The following is a 14,795-nucleotide window of genomic DNA, read 5'->3' on the forward strand; positions in this document are numbered from 1 at the left end:
CTAAAGCTGAGAAATACATACACGAGATGGAATAAATTCATTTGCACTTAAGGTAACCTCTGAAAATCCTGGACTACACCCTACTTTCTCAATATCCCGCTGGCTGGTGGGAGAGTGAAACTGACATGCACGGTGGAAGGTGAAACTGATGTGCAATTTCTATAACATTTTTTTCTACTTGTACTTTCAATCACGACTGAAGTTGCCTTAATTGAATCCACTTTAACCTGATTCAACTCAAAACATTTGCCATCAGTTACTGTAAACAACCAAGTTACCTCCTATTTCAGCAACCCCAAGTTCCCCTTCTTACTCAATAATCACCTCACTACTGTGGCAAGTTCTGTTAAACAAGTATCGCAAACTGTTCCCCCACACAAACATGCGCAGACCAAGCAGACAGGATGCACGTACCGGTGGGGAGGGAGAAGTGTCAGCTATGCTTCCTTTATCTTGCTAAGAGGTAACCAACTGAATTTTAACAAATGCACAAACTGTGATCCCCCCAAGTATGCACTGACAATCTCTCAGGTCTTGAATTAAAGTAAACAGTGCTGCCATTTTTAATAATGTAGGATTTGCTAATTCTGTTGGCGGAGGCTTCACTGCTCTGAGCACGTCCGCTCCTTGAGACTGTCTCCTCTGGTGACGTCTGATGGCTTTGTTCTCTGGAGCAGGCTCAGTGCAACTGCAGAAACCAAAGGTCACCAGCCCTCCGGGGTGACTGTGGAGAGGCAGCCACACCTCCAAAGATGCATCAGGACCCCTGGTTCTGGGTCTTTTCTTGTTTCCTCTATTTATGCCAGACTCCCCGGGATCTCTATTTGCCCAGCCTGGCAGCAGCAAAGGGAACGTCCTTCCAGCTTTTCTGGCTCCTCCCCCTGCTTCTCTTAGCCAGACCTTTGCTTTAGTGTGTTTCTTCCTGTTTACAGCAGCAGCAAAAGGCATACAGAAAAGGCGACGGGTGTGAGCAGCTCTTCACAAAACTGCCCTCAGGGATGTCCACAGTCACATGACCTCCAAACTACCCCCCCCCAAATTCTTAAGTAATGAGATGCTCCATTGCCAGGATATATTTAAGTGTATCAAAACACATTTACTCAATGGATTATTATTATTGTTACTAGTAGCAGCCGTTAGAATAGATACAAGTGAAAAAGAAATGATTTCAAGATGTAAGCAAACACAGAAGAGATAACACTATTGAAAAGAGCAGAATTTAAAATTGTTCCAAAGTGCTGATTACTTTACCAAAACTATGATTACATATGGATGTAGCTATGGAAATTATAAGATACATATAGATATAGATATTATGTAGATATATGTAAATATACATTTATATACCTATATATAGCGCAACTGTAAGATATATAGATACACAATATAGATATATATATTTTTTATCTGTTTTATATCTTTTATATTTTTCTCCTGGTGGACTATGGGAATAGTACAAATAAACTAAAAGGAGTTGGTTGACGATTATTAAATTCTAGGCTTATATGGAAACAGTGTGATAAAGCTCTTGCCAGCCTTAAAACAGCCAACGCTTCAGAATCACAGAATGTTGTCACACTAGAAGGGACTTGAGCTTAACATTTTCATTTTATAGGTTAATAAATTATACCAAAAGAAGTTACGTGATTTATCCATTATCATTAACCTCCTTACTGGCAGAACTGAGGCTAGCACGAATCTGTCCTCTCCTCCACAGAGCACACGGCGACGGACTCATGCAAATAAATTAGGGGTCCTGGTTATCTGAGCAGTCGTTGCCCAGATCCTTACACGGTGAGGAAGTTTCTTAGGGAAGATTGCCTTCACCACTCAGCAATATTCCCTAATAGTCAACCATTTTATGAGTTTAAATCCCACTCAGAATTCCATCCTTATTCACCGTCAGCATCTTTCCTGACCCTGTTAGTTTTGAGTTTTGTTCCTCCAACGAAAGGACCTACGTTCACTGCAAAGTGAAATTGCACATTTTTGCCTCTGCAAATACGGAATTTCATGAGTTTAATCAAAACAGCATCAGAGCACTTCCCCAACAGCGGGTAAAACAAGGGCCGGTGTGGACTGAGCAGCTGGATGAGGGGAGGATCACTAAAGAGAAACATTTTAAGTTTGCGGCAAGGTAGGGATTTCAATACAGGAGTTGGCATTCCATATAAAAGAACCTAAAAGGCCCAAAGGAAAATGAGAAAAACCTCAAATATTTCTGTAAAACTGATGACCTTGAAGATGTGGTGGACACGCCAAACGGGATTTAAAAGGTACCACAATATACAAATCACACAATTTTGTCCCAAAATTTACTCTTCTCAAAACAATCAACACTTGATTTTTGCATTGCTCATTCTAATAGCCATGGTGAAAATGATCACCTAAATTTTGTTAAATATAAACTAAAAAATTTATTTTCATGAAATTCAGAGTTTGCAAGACAAAGTCTCAAAACTTTTTAAAATCATATTATGAATCTTGGTCCCCTTTTAAGTGGATTCAGTTGACATGGCCTTTTTCTGGTTCTAATTATCCTCAGGTAACAAGGATCCACTGTAGAATCTTCAGAAAGAATTTTTAAAAGTATAAATCAGTAATATGGAGGGTATTTATATTTTTTCAAGACAAACATACATTTTAGAAGCAGGGAACTTCAGATACAGAGCATGAAATAGTAGGGGCACTGTGTTTTTATTTTGTTCCTCTGCCATAAAAATAATTTTATATTTTTTATACAAAATAAAAAGGTTACAAAATTACAAATGACTATATTTGTCTCAATTCTTTTAAAAAATGTGAAAGTATACTAATATATTTCCCATCCTGAATTATATAATTAAGTTTTACATCCTATTTTATTTGAACCAAACCATGAAAAAACTTTCATAAGGGTCTTAATAGTTGTTGATCCGCATCCTGTGATCAGTTCTATCATCTGCAATTGTCTGTTGTTCTGTATAATTCATGGTCTGAACTTCACCAGAGAACAATCAAGTTGGCTGAGTTTTCCCATGTTCAAAATGTTTATTGTACAAAAATAGTGAATATTCAGGGCTGTTTCACATTCACTCAGATAATGAAAGGGATTCTAGTATCATGAGAACACAAGGCTTCATTTCAGAAGCATCAATTATTTAGTGGAACATTTTCTTCTGGAAGAATAAGAAAAGGAAGAGAATATTTTTCTCCATTAAATAAAATTGCAATGACTGATAGTAAAAAGATATTTTTTCTTTTATTTTCCAAATCTGCAAAATACTAGGAGCCCAAATAATCTATGATGAACAACTGAAAGTATGTAAGATAATAAATAAATTTGAAAGATTCACTTACTGGAGCTTTCTAGCTTCTGTGACCAAAATGATAATTTATGATTCAGTTTACTAATCCTGTCTCAAAGGTCAAGACCAAAATCATTGACTCAGTCTTGTCAGATTTGCTTATTTCTCAAATGAGCGTAAATGTCTAACTCAGGGTTAAGATGTGACTAACACTTCCTTCCAGGAAGGACAACAAATCTCCCAGCTCCCACATCCACTGAGTCTGAAGAACAAAGGTGGGGAATCCCGCGTAGATGCCTGAACCATTTCACCACTCACTGTAGTCTTAAGAACCACAAGAAGAAGTTGCTCAAAACCACCCTCCCAAATATCTGAGACTCACGCTCAGTGAATCAGATGAGCCCCCAGCTCTGGTCCCCTTTCCGGAGCGGAATCAGTGGGTGACTGGAAATTCCAGAACCAGGGGAATCCCTGCTCTGCTCACCCAGGTTAGTGACTTACATCAACCTGGAGGAAGAAGCTGGGCTGCCTTACAGCCCTAAAAAGGAAGTGTTTATATAGGGAAACTTGACCAAATCATGGGAAACAAGAAGTCATGGATTGGGTTCAGGATTTTTTGGCCAATTGACTTTAGAAGCAGGTGCCTGTCAACATTAAAAGTGCCTTCTAAAGGAAACGCACCAGGAGACTTCCCATCAGCTCTAAGAGATGATGTCATTAAGATGCTAATAAGCGTGATTAACCCGCCTGCCCTCACGTTTGCTGAGCAGTCTTCTAGCCTGAGAAACAGGGGGACCAGGTGGCCTCAGGAATCCGATGGACTGCCTTCAAACACTTCCTAACTCCACAGTTTCCTCACCTCGACAAACCTCCACTAGTCTGTAAAATGGGTCTACAAAGTCGTAAGATTCTTACAGCTTTAAGCGCCAAGCACGGAGCACAGTACTTTGTACACAAGATATTCAGGGGGTGAGTTCTTATTCTTTTTCCTGCTACACACAAAAGAGAGGTCCTTTCTGCACTCTGAAATGTCGGGAAGCTGCCTCAGAGGTTTTCTCTAATTAGGGCTGATCCTTTCCATCCAAAACTGTGACTAGGAATTTTATTCATTACTGTGAAAATACAGAAAAAGTAATACTTCTGTACGCAACATTCTAAAACCCTTTTTCCGCACAGTTATTCCAGAAGAGAAATGACCCTTACAATTTTGGTTTAATGATCTCTAACACTGACATAGTATTGGCACTGTGTTTTCCATATGCATTTAAAATTCATAATAACCCTACGAGGTGGGAACTGTCCCCATTTTACAAGTCAGAAAACTGTGACGCAACTTTTTCTGGTGCCAGAGCCAAACCAGGATTCAAACCAAGCTGGGCAGCCCCAGAGTCCACTGGGGACCTCTGCGTTGTGTATTTATCTGGGGACTTGGGGAAGGGAAGGAGGACGGAAAAACCAAAACAGTCTAGAATATTCTTCCCCCTTTCAATATACACATACACAGCGCAGATGATTTCCACTGTGAAGACATCACCAAATACCTTCCCACTGTCTGGCTCTTCAAGTCAAAATGCAGGATTGCTCATTTGAAGGACAGTATTTTCCTAGAGATACTTGGGGAAGCAGAGGAAAGAGAGGGCTGGGGACCACGCAGGAATGGTGTCAGGCAGCATTGGAGAGCGAGGACCCCCACAGGGCTCTGGGGGTGGGAGGGGCTGTTCCAGACCCTTCTGCAATCTAGTGCTAAATGGCTGTGTTCAGCACCACTGCACACACACAAGACAGCTGTGAATTCCAGCCCATTCTCCCCACCTAGAAACAGTCCCCAAGGCCTTCTTCTTAAGTATGATGCCTTCAAATGCGAGAAAAGCCAGACTACCAGCAGCTCCTCCTGAAAGAAGTAAGAGTATCTATGTGCTTGACCTATGCAAGTTCATCACCGACATTAATAAAATCTTCATTCATCAGTAAATATTACCCCCATTTTAGAAGCAAGCTTAGGAGACGGAGTGTTCTGCCCCAAACCCCACAGATGGACTGATACCAATTCCAGCTTCTAGAAGCTGTGATGGGCGAGGGAGTCCAGTGAGGTTCTTGAAGGACACCATGTCCCCGCATTCCATAGAGAACCCCTGAGACTCAGGATGGATGACCAGTGCACCCCAGTAAGAAGATGTTCGTCTGTGTAAACAAGGATGCAAATGACAAAAATTACTTTGTAAGGGTTTCCCAAAACACGATTTAATGCTGTCTTCACATAACGAAAGAGGAAAAGCAAAACTAAAGAATTCAGAATGTGTGGGGAAACCACCAGGTGAGAGACTGACATGAAATAAACAATCTTAGGGACAGAAATGGCCAGAAACTGAGGGTTCTGGGGTAACTGCGAATTCAGAAGGAAAGATGGTTATAGTGAGAGCAGACAAAGGAACCACCGCAGAGCCAGGCTCCTCTCTCTCCTGCACACACCCCACCCCTCGCAGCACTTCCGAGGGCAGACACTAGGAAACTGATCAAATCAGGGTCCCAGGGCTTAGTGGGCTCTTTCTGCCAGAGGGCGAAGCCCTGGGTTCCACAAAAATGAAGGTGAATCAGGAATGAAGACAAAGCAAAAACCAGGGCCTCAGTGGCCAAGTTAAATTATTTATAAAGTACCAACTACTTATTTAAAACACTCATTTAGGAGAGGGTACAGTGCAATGGTAGAGCGTGTGCTTAACATGCATGACATTCTGGGTTCAATCTCCAGTACCTCCATTAAAAAGTACATGTAAATAAATAAATAAAATTGAAATAAAATACTAATTCGTCATTTCAGAGGGTGAATAACCTTGATGTCTCCCATGAGAAAACCCTGCCACCTGAATCATCCCACTCCTCTCAAAAAGAGGCAAACTTTAAAGGAAAACACATCCCATAGTTTGTATTTAAAAAGACATCTGGAGGGAGGGCATCGCTCAGTGGCAGAGTGCATGCCTATCATGTACGAGGTCCTGGGTTCAATCCCTAGTACCTGTATTAAAAAATAAATGAATAAAATAAGCAAACAAACCTAATTAACCCCCATCCAAAAGTTAAAAAGACGCCTGGGCGCTAGGTGTAGACAGCAGAACTGCCTTCATGCAAACTAATTAAACATTGGCGGAAGTTTCCTTCAAGCTCCATTTCAGAGTCAAGGCGGACAGGAAAACTGGTAACAGGTGACAAGGTGATCAAGTTTGGTGCCCGTCTAGCTGCACCTGTTTTAAAAGTAAACGGGAGCCAGCCAGGCTGGAAGAGCATTGTCATCAAATGACACCGTAAAACCACTGATTTTAATGCAGTTAAGACAGATCTGAACAACTGGTCGACAGGCTGGATTTAGGCCGGCCCTTCCTCCGTCTGATAGTGGAATGAAAGAGTGGATTTTAATAATTGAACAACTGCTATCCAGTCGCTATGGTCTTGAGGAGAGCTCCGGACACACTGAGGCCAAACTGACAAAGAGGTTTTTTCCAGCAAGATTTGCTAAAATTTTTAGCAAGTGGTACTGGTGGTGGAGGGGGCACATTGGAAGGGAAGCCAGATGGGGCCACATCTCCAGGCAGGAGAGCAGAAGGTGGTTCACGGCCAGGCCTCAGTGCACCTGCCGTCAGGACCACCTATGGCCCTGTTCATTCCTCTGGGCACGTGGGTAGGTGAAAATGCAAGGCTGTGAAGCAAAGAAACCAAACCAGCTGGACAGTGGTTTGGCTTCTAAACTCTCCTTTTAGACAGATGTGTCAGAACTGGAGGGCGATTTTAAAAGTCTGCACGCCTGGAGTCTGACTGACCCAGCAAAGATGAAGGCGAATTTCCGAACTTAGAGAATTGTGATTTTTCTTCAAAAAGGAAAAAGATGACACCAGCAAGAGTAAAAACACAGATAAAGGAAATTAATTCATGTCAAATCAAAAGGTGCTCCAAATATCTCCAGCAGATACTTTACCAAGACTGAGACTGTTCACAGCATAAGACAAAACTGCTGAAATAAGAAGGAAGCTTGAAGAGTTGGATGAAGATGATGCTGGAGGAGACGTGGAGACCAACTTCATTTGGGGATGCTGGAAATTCACAGTAAAACAAAGTTCAGCAGTCATGTTTCTCGCTGAGAAGTTGAGATTGAGGATTTTCCCCAAACACCCTCACCTACCACGTGGTCCCTGGGGCACCCTCCCACTAAGGAGACACACTTGTAAAAATCCTTCTACCAACAGGAGCCTGGAAATGTCACAGAAGGGTCTGGGCACCACCCCCAGCCCACCGTGAATCCCCTCCCATAGCTTATAAAGCAGTGAAGAAATTCATACTGTTTCCATTATTTGTTTAAGTCGGCATTTGGCTGTTTCCCTCTCCCACCCTCACCCCCAACTGTGAGCTCATCCTTCTTGGCTATTCGGATACTTTAAATAAAAGCAGGTTTGAGAAGCATTATACTTCAGCCCGCAACCTCAAGGCTCACCTGACTATTACCAGGAGGGTAGGGTGGCCACTTTGCTCTTCCTCCCCTGACTCTGCACCAGCAGGCCCTCCCAGCACAGACGTGGGTTTGTCTGGCCTGGACCTTCTCTTCACCTGGTAATTCCTCCTCTCTCCCCATCACACCCCACACACCCCTCACCGCAAGGATGGACCTTGTACAGTAGCCCACTCCTCTGTGCCCAGCCATGGGTGCGGGACCCAGGCCGATGAGATTCCTTTCATAAGAGTGGCACTGGAAGAAAGAGGGTCTCTCTTTTTTGGGGGGTCGAAGCTGTAAGAGCCCATCTTTCAGGCCCATCCCCTGCAAGGAAAAATGAGGCCAACAGTGTACACAGGGCACTTGAGCCCTGTCTGAAGCCAGCTTCATGCTTGGATTTCCCTAGTTTATAAGTCAACAACTTGCATTTTTTTCTTAAGCTAGTTTGAGTTGGGGGAGTGGGGAGATGTGTAAACCCCAACTTTCCTCAAGAAGCATAAGATTGTTGTTTTTTAATAAGAAAAAGATAATTTTTATATCTAATAGTATACCCAGTTGCATATATCCAGAGTAAACTCCCATTCAAAAAAAGATTCAAGCAGCCCAATGTTCACAGCAGCACTGTTTACAATAGCCAAGGCATGGAAGCAACCTAAATATCTGTCAACAGATAAATGGATAAAGAAGTTGTGGTATGTGTCTACAATGGAATATTACTCAGCCATAAAAAAGAATAAAATAATGCCATTTGCTCCAACCTAGAGGTGATCATACTAAGAGAACTAGATCAGACAAAGACAAATATCATATGAGATCACTTATATGTGAAATCTAAAATATGAAACAAATGAACTTATTTATAAAACAGAAACAGACTCACAGCATAGAAACCAAACTTACGGCTACCAAAGGGGAAAGAGGGGGAGGGATAAATTAGGAGTTTGGGATTAGCTGATACACACTACTAATATATAAAATAAATAAGCAACAAGGTTCTTACTTACTATACTTCAATAAAAAAAATAATTTAGTATTTTTAAAAAGTATACATCCAGTTACCATTTTCTATACAAAATGATTCTCCATCTCAACAGAAAATAGTTGTTCACAAATATATTCATAAAATAGTCACTTATGTTTTGCATAAAACTGTTCTAATTTGATGCTTGAAATCTTATAATTAAATGGCTTAATTAGAAGGCTCCAGGCTATCTTTCCATATATTGTGACATTCTAATAAATTTGTAGGATCATATAAAATATTTTTAAAAGAATTCTGTTGCAGGATGTGGTGGCATCTTTTAAAATAATAAGCCACGGTGTTTCCTAGGGAACTGCCCCAGGCTAGAGCCTCATAAAGACATCTGTAAAGGCTAGAGAAGGTGCTAGTTTTGGAACAAATGTTCCATCAAAATAGGAAAAGCTCCCAAAAGACAGAAAAAAAAAAAAAAAAAACTTCACACCCAACAGCACAATCAGGTATCTTCTGTCTTCCTGCAGCATTTACATGTCCTGGGGGACCCAAGCCAAACCCATCCCTCGGAGACCAGGTGCAGAGAGGCTGACCTCCATGCTTGATTCTGCAGGAGGTGAACTGGACGGTCTGCTCCTCGAAGCAGCTGCCCTACTGGCTTGAGCTTCTGCACTTACTCTGTCACTCCCTCTCTGGACCCGGGGGATAGCTGCAGCCAGAATCAGGGCATCAGCTCAACCACAAATGGATGAGGTTTATCATATGTGTTTGGAAGAATCAATGAAGTTACTCCACTTCATAAATAAGGCAGCCCTAACGGGCATCAGTCCAAAATACATTATGGTGACAGTGAAAAGAAATCCCTAAACCAACAAAGCTCACAGACCTTTGACCTTTCATGACTTTCAAATGTACCGACTGGGGACAATCTGACCACCACGCAAGTCCCCTGCCTCTGGGCGGCTCCTATTTCTGGTGCAAACCTCCAACTCAAAGCCCCCCACTGATACCCTGTTTTTTGCACATCTGCCCTCATGTAGACCCCAAACTCGAGGGAAGCAGGAATGAAGTCTTTCTGACCTTACTTCCTGGCACAGATTCTAAAGAATTTAATAGGCAGCCTAGCAAATAAATATTCATTAAATGGATACATGCTATTTCCTTTTGCTTTGTTGTTAGAAAAAAAAAAGCAATATACATATAACTGAACCACTATGGTGTACACCAGAAACTAACACAACATTGTAAACCGACTATATTTCAATAAAAAAAGGCAAGAACAAAAACCAAAAGCCCCTAAAACTTGGATCTTAAGATCTCAATCAAGATACTCCAAAAATATGAGGGGGCCCAATGCAGGTTTAGAGGTGATAAGAAATAATCTAGGGGTTTATTTTTAATACAGGAAAGAGCTTAGTTTTTGTTAAAAAAAGAAAAAAAATTCTCACTTTAAAACAGATCCACAACTCTTCCCCCATTTGCATGGTTTTTCATCAGTATTTTAACATTTCTCTGGGTTCAGTTATTTTAGGTACCCTCCTAACAGTGGATTTGAAAGTAACTCAGGTCAATTTAGGGTCAAATACCAGCTACTGAGCACGTCCCCTGCACAGGCTGGCTCTGCCCGTAGGGAGCTGTCAGGCCTCAGCCATCTCCACCACCTGCTGTCAGAAACCCCCCTCTTGAAAATCACATCTTCCCCCCCCAATGCATTCCTGTTCTCCACTCATGTGCTCTTCATTCATGACAAGCGAAGCAGGGAAAGGGGAGGAGGACAGAACACAGGCCCCTCTGTCAGCCAGTCCCCCAAGTGCACGCACTCCAGGAGCCACCGGGGTCCTGGGCTCAGAACAAAGACCCCAGCGTGGGGTCAGCAGGGTGGCCACGTGGCCCCGGACAGGCACCCTCTGCTAAGGGAAAGGTCCAGACATCAGTGGCCTCAGAGGGGTGGAGGGAGGTGAACAATCCTTGGATGGGTCTGAAAATAACAGTGCTTTTGAATATGGGGGGCTTCCTACCCCAGCGGGACTGCCCCAGCCACCCTGAAAACTGACCCAGTCAGTGGACAGGACAAAGACTCCTGGGGGAGGTAACTGTCACATGTGCTCTGGATCTGTGTGTTTACTGCTTTAGACTGAATGCTTGTGTCCCCCACAAATTCATATGTTGAAACCTAAACCCCCGTATGAAGCACTAGGAGGTGGGACTTGGGGACTTGAGGCAGTCACGAGGGTGCAGCCCCGGTGAATGGGATCAGTGGTCTTATAAAAGACACCAGAGAGCCCCCGGCCCCTTGCACTGCATGCAGACTCAGCAGGCAGCCAGACGTCTATGAGCTGGAAAGGGGGTCCTCACCAGACACCTTGATCGTGGATGTCCAGCCTCCAAAACCACAAGAAATACAGTCTGCTATGTGCGCACCCAGTCTACGGTGTTCCGTGAGAGCCACCAGAACAGACTGAGACATTTATTAACCTGGAAGTTCACTGCCATCTCCCGCTTCTGTGGCCTAGGCTCCCCGGCCTTTCACCCTCCCAACTGCAACCACTCCTTTTCTCAAACAAATCTGTGATTTCCCATGAAGTTTTCCAGCTCACAGAGCTCACACCACCCGCTAAACCCACAGCATCTCACGAGTCTGTGTGCATTCACTTAGTAACTGAGCACGCACTAAATTGCAACATAAAATAGGCTGCTTCACCATACTTTGGCAATGTCTACACTGTATCTGCCTCACTAGCAGGGATTTTCTCATACTCTTTTTAACTTTTTGTTGAAGTGTAGTTGATTTATAATGTTGTGTTAGTTTCAGGTGTTCAGCAAAGTGATTCAGTTATAGGTATACATATATATTTTATATTTTCAGATTATTTTCCATTATATGTTATTATAAGAAATTGAATATATTTCCTGTGCTCTACAGTAGGTCCTTGTTGTTTATCTATTTTATATATAGTAGTAAACACAGTACTTTTTTTTTTAATCTCCAAAGCATCTAACACAGGCCCTCATGTAGAGTCAGTTCCCAATTATGTGTTCACTAAATTCCATCTAAAATTTAATTTCTCTGGTTATTGACCATCCCCCAGTTGTTCGCTTCATGCACAACTAAGACCACTTACTGGTGAAAGAGAAAAATGAACTACTGTTCACCTTGATTTGAGGGGATAACCCTGGGACACGAACTCTTCCAATAACAAAGCCAGGATAGAAGATGCAGCCACCAAATCTTACTCTGGGGATCCAATCATTCAGCCACAAAACACCCTCCGCTTTGGAGGGACAGTGATGAGCCACTGCCTCTGTCCTGGAGGGCCCGCAGGACGCAGCAGGAAGATGTATGAACAAAAGTGCACTGAAGTTCCACGCGTGCAATGGACGTATATACACGGGGCTCTTGCACGTGCAGCCAGTGCCGCCAGCAGAACACTTCACGGCCCTGCTACTCCTCAGACTTCAGATTTCTGCTCAAGAGGCACCTCCTCTCCCTGACCACCCAGCGTAGAACAGGACGCCCCCCCAGCCCCATTTTCCTCACAGCACCCTTCAGAGCACCTAGCATGTCTGCAAGCCTGGATTTCCTGCTCCACCGCTCATGTCCAGGTGGAGGTGCTCTGCGTCCTTTCTTTATGCCTCGCACGCTGCCTGTGCAGGGAAGGCGTGGGTGACATACGAACGCTGAGATGATACAAGTGCCAGGATGGCCAACCCCACCACCAAGGTCAAAGGTGGAGCAATCAGAAAAGCAGTCCTAAATCACAGAGAAGTTCATGGGAACAAATCATGCCCACAGGAGCAGAGGACCTGGGGAGGTTCGTCCCGCTCCCACCTTTTATTCACAGAACAGGCATGTCTGTCACCCAGGGTCCGAGCAATTCCCGCCACTTCCTCCTCTCTTTTCCCGAGCCTAGAGATTTGGAAAACACATACACACCAAGCATGAAATCCTCCCGGGGACAACCTGATCAACCCACATCACTGGCGAGGGTGAAAAGAGGGCGGGGGGTTATGTGAACAGAATGTCAACTCAAGCTTACACAGATGGGGGCCATCACCCCTCCTGGGCCATTTGCATAACTGTTCAATTTCATTGCTTTCTCCATCATTTCCTCCATCAGCAAAGATATCCCAGAGTGACTCAAGGCCTGACCTCCAAAACCAAAAGACATGCACAGATGCCTCCTCAGGAGTCCTTTGGGGATGGGGATGGGGGTGCTACTTTAACATGTAATACATTTAAGGAAGCAGTTTTTAAAAAATTACCCCCCATTTATGCACTGATTTTATATTTAAATTCAGATGCTTGCAGTGGATCTGTTTAAACCATGTAAATATGGTGTTAATTTTAAATATATGAATACCTTTAGAAATGAGAGTTTAACAATTATTTTTTCAAGGCATGTAATAGAAACCATAAAGTATTAGAAGTTCTTTATGCTTGAATACTGGTAATTAAAGGAAAATATGTGGGGAGGGTCATTTTCCTCTAGTTTGCAACTTTCCCAAAGAGATCAGCAGTGCAGCCAAGTAATGTAGGCTCCATGAATACTCATGGTCAGAAAGAAACAGGTGTGCGTGGTAGGCTGAGTAACGCCCCCTTCCTCCGCCTGCCCCCCACAAAGGATACTCATGTTTTAATCCCTGGAATCTGGGAATGTTACCTAACATGGCAAACAAAGACTCTGCAGATGTAATGAAGCTAAGGATCTTGAGATGAGGAAATTATCCTGCATTATCTGGGTGGACCCAGCGTAATCACCAGTGTCCTTACAGGAATGAAGTAGAGAGAGATTAACTACAGAAGAAAAGGCAACGTAAGGAGGGAAACAGACTGGAGTGACGCAGTGCAAAAAGGAAGGAAGGAATGTAGGCGCAAGACAAGGAATGCAGGCAGACGCTCGATATTGAAAAAGACAAGGAAACAGAATTCCTCTTGGAGCCTTGGGAGGAACTGGTCGTGTTGATACTTGATTTTATCCCCATGAGACTCCTTTGCGGACTCTGGACCTCGGGGACTGTCAGTTTAAGCCATTAAGCCTGTGGTAATTTGTTACAGCAGCAAACAGGAAACTATACAGTGTGACTGGTTGTTACCAGATGAAAAATCTAATTTTTAGGGTTTTTTTTTCAGGGGAGGTGGGAGGTAATTAGGTTTATTTGTTTATTTACTTTTTAAATGGCAATACTGGGGATTCAACCTGGGACCTTGTGCATGCTAAGCATGCACTCTACCACTGAGCTATACTCTCCCCACTTGAGAAATCTAATTTTAAAAAGAATAATTACAAATTCTCACACTGAAACACATAAGCTTCTAAGTTTGACCTAATACATTCTGAGTGCCTTCCCCTCTGCAAAAGCTGGAGTTCTGGTTCATTTCAGACAAAGACTCTCCCAGCATTCTCATACTCAGGGTATCACTGGAAATCTATTTCATTTTTTATTATAAAGGTATGTTTTCTGGAATCTAAAGCAGTGTTCATTTAGTTCTTAGATCTAATTCTTATCATGCTAGGATTAAAACAGAAATATAGGAGACAAAATTTTATATTTTAGGAATTCACCTTACCAAACTCTAAAAATTATAGCTTATCTGTGATCCGTTCTGACTGTCTCCAAGGCTGTATTTATTGGCTAAAGAATATACATAGAAATTTGAATGGGAACTCAAAACATTAATTATGTACCCATTGTTTTCCCTCCCCTTCTAGAAACTGTTACAGTTCTAATAGGACTATTGTGCTGTAACTAACCAATGTTTGATTAATAAAGAACATAGCATCCCTCACTTGAGAAAATGGGTAAATGTGTTAGAGTTTAGGGGAGAAAAAGACAGTTTCATGAAAAACAAAAAATGGCAATATAACCCCCCCAAAAATGCATGAACTCTAATTGGATATGGGTGGGCCAGGGATGGAGGGCGTAAAAATCTGGGGGGTGACAATTGGAAAAAATTTTAAAGCAACAGTATGTTAGATAACATTACTGAATTAATGTTTATTATCTTCAGTGTGATAATGTATTGTGGTTAGGGGGAGACTGTCCTTATTCTTAGGAA

General features: G+C 42.6%; 1 protein-coding gene across 7 annotated transcripts in view; it reads right to left on the bottom strand.

The window, feature by feature from the left end:
- The window catches only part of SVIL (supervillin), a 214,933-nt gene that overhangs the window by 173,891 nt on the left and 26,247 nt on the right, over positions 1-14,795 (bottom strand). The window lies entirely within an intron of this gene.

The sequence above is a fragment of the Camelus bactrianus genome, chromosome 35 (genome assembly GCF_048773025.1).
Source record: "Camelus bactrianus isolate YW-2024 breed Bactrian camel chromosome 35, ASM4877302v1, whole genome shotgun sequence".
Taxonomy (NCBI): Eukaryota; Metazoa; Chordata; class Mammalia; order Artiodactyla; family Camelidae; genus Camelus; species Camelus bactrianus.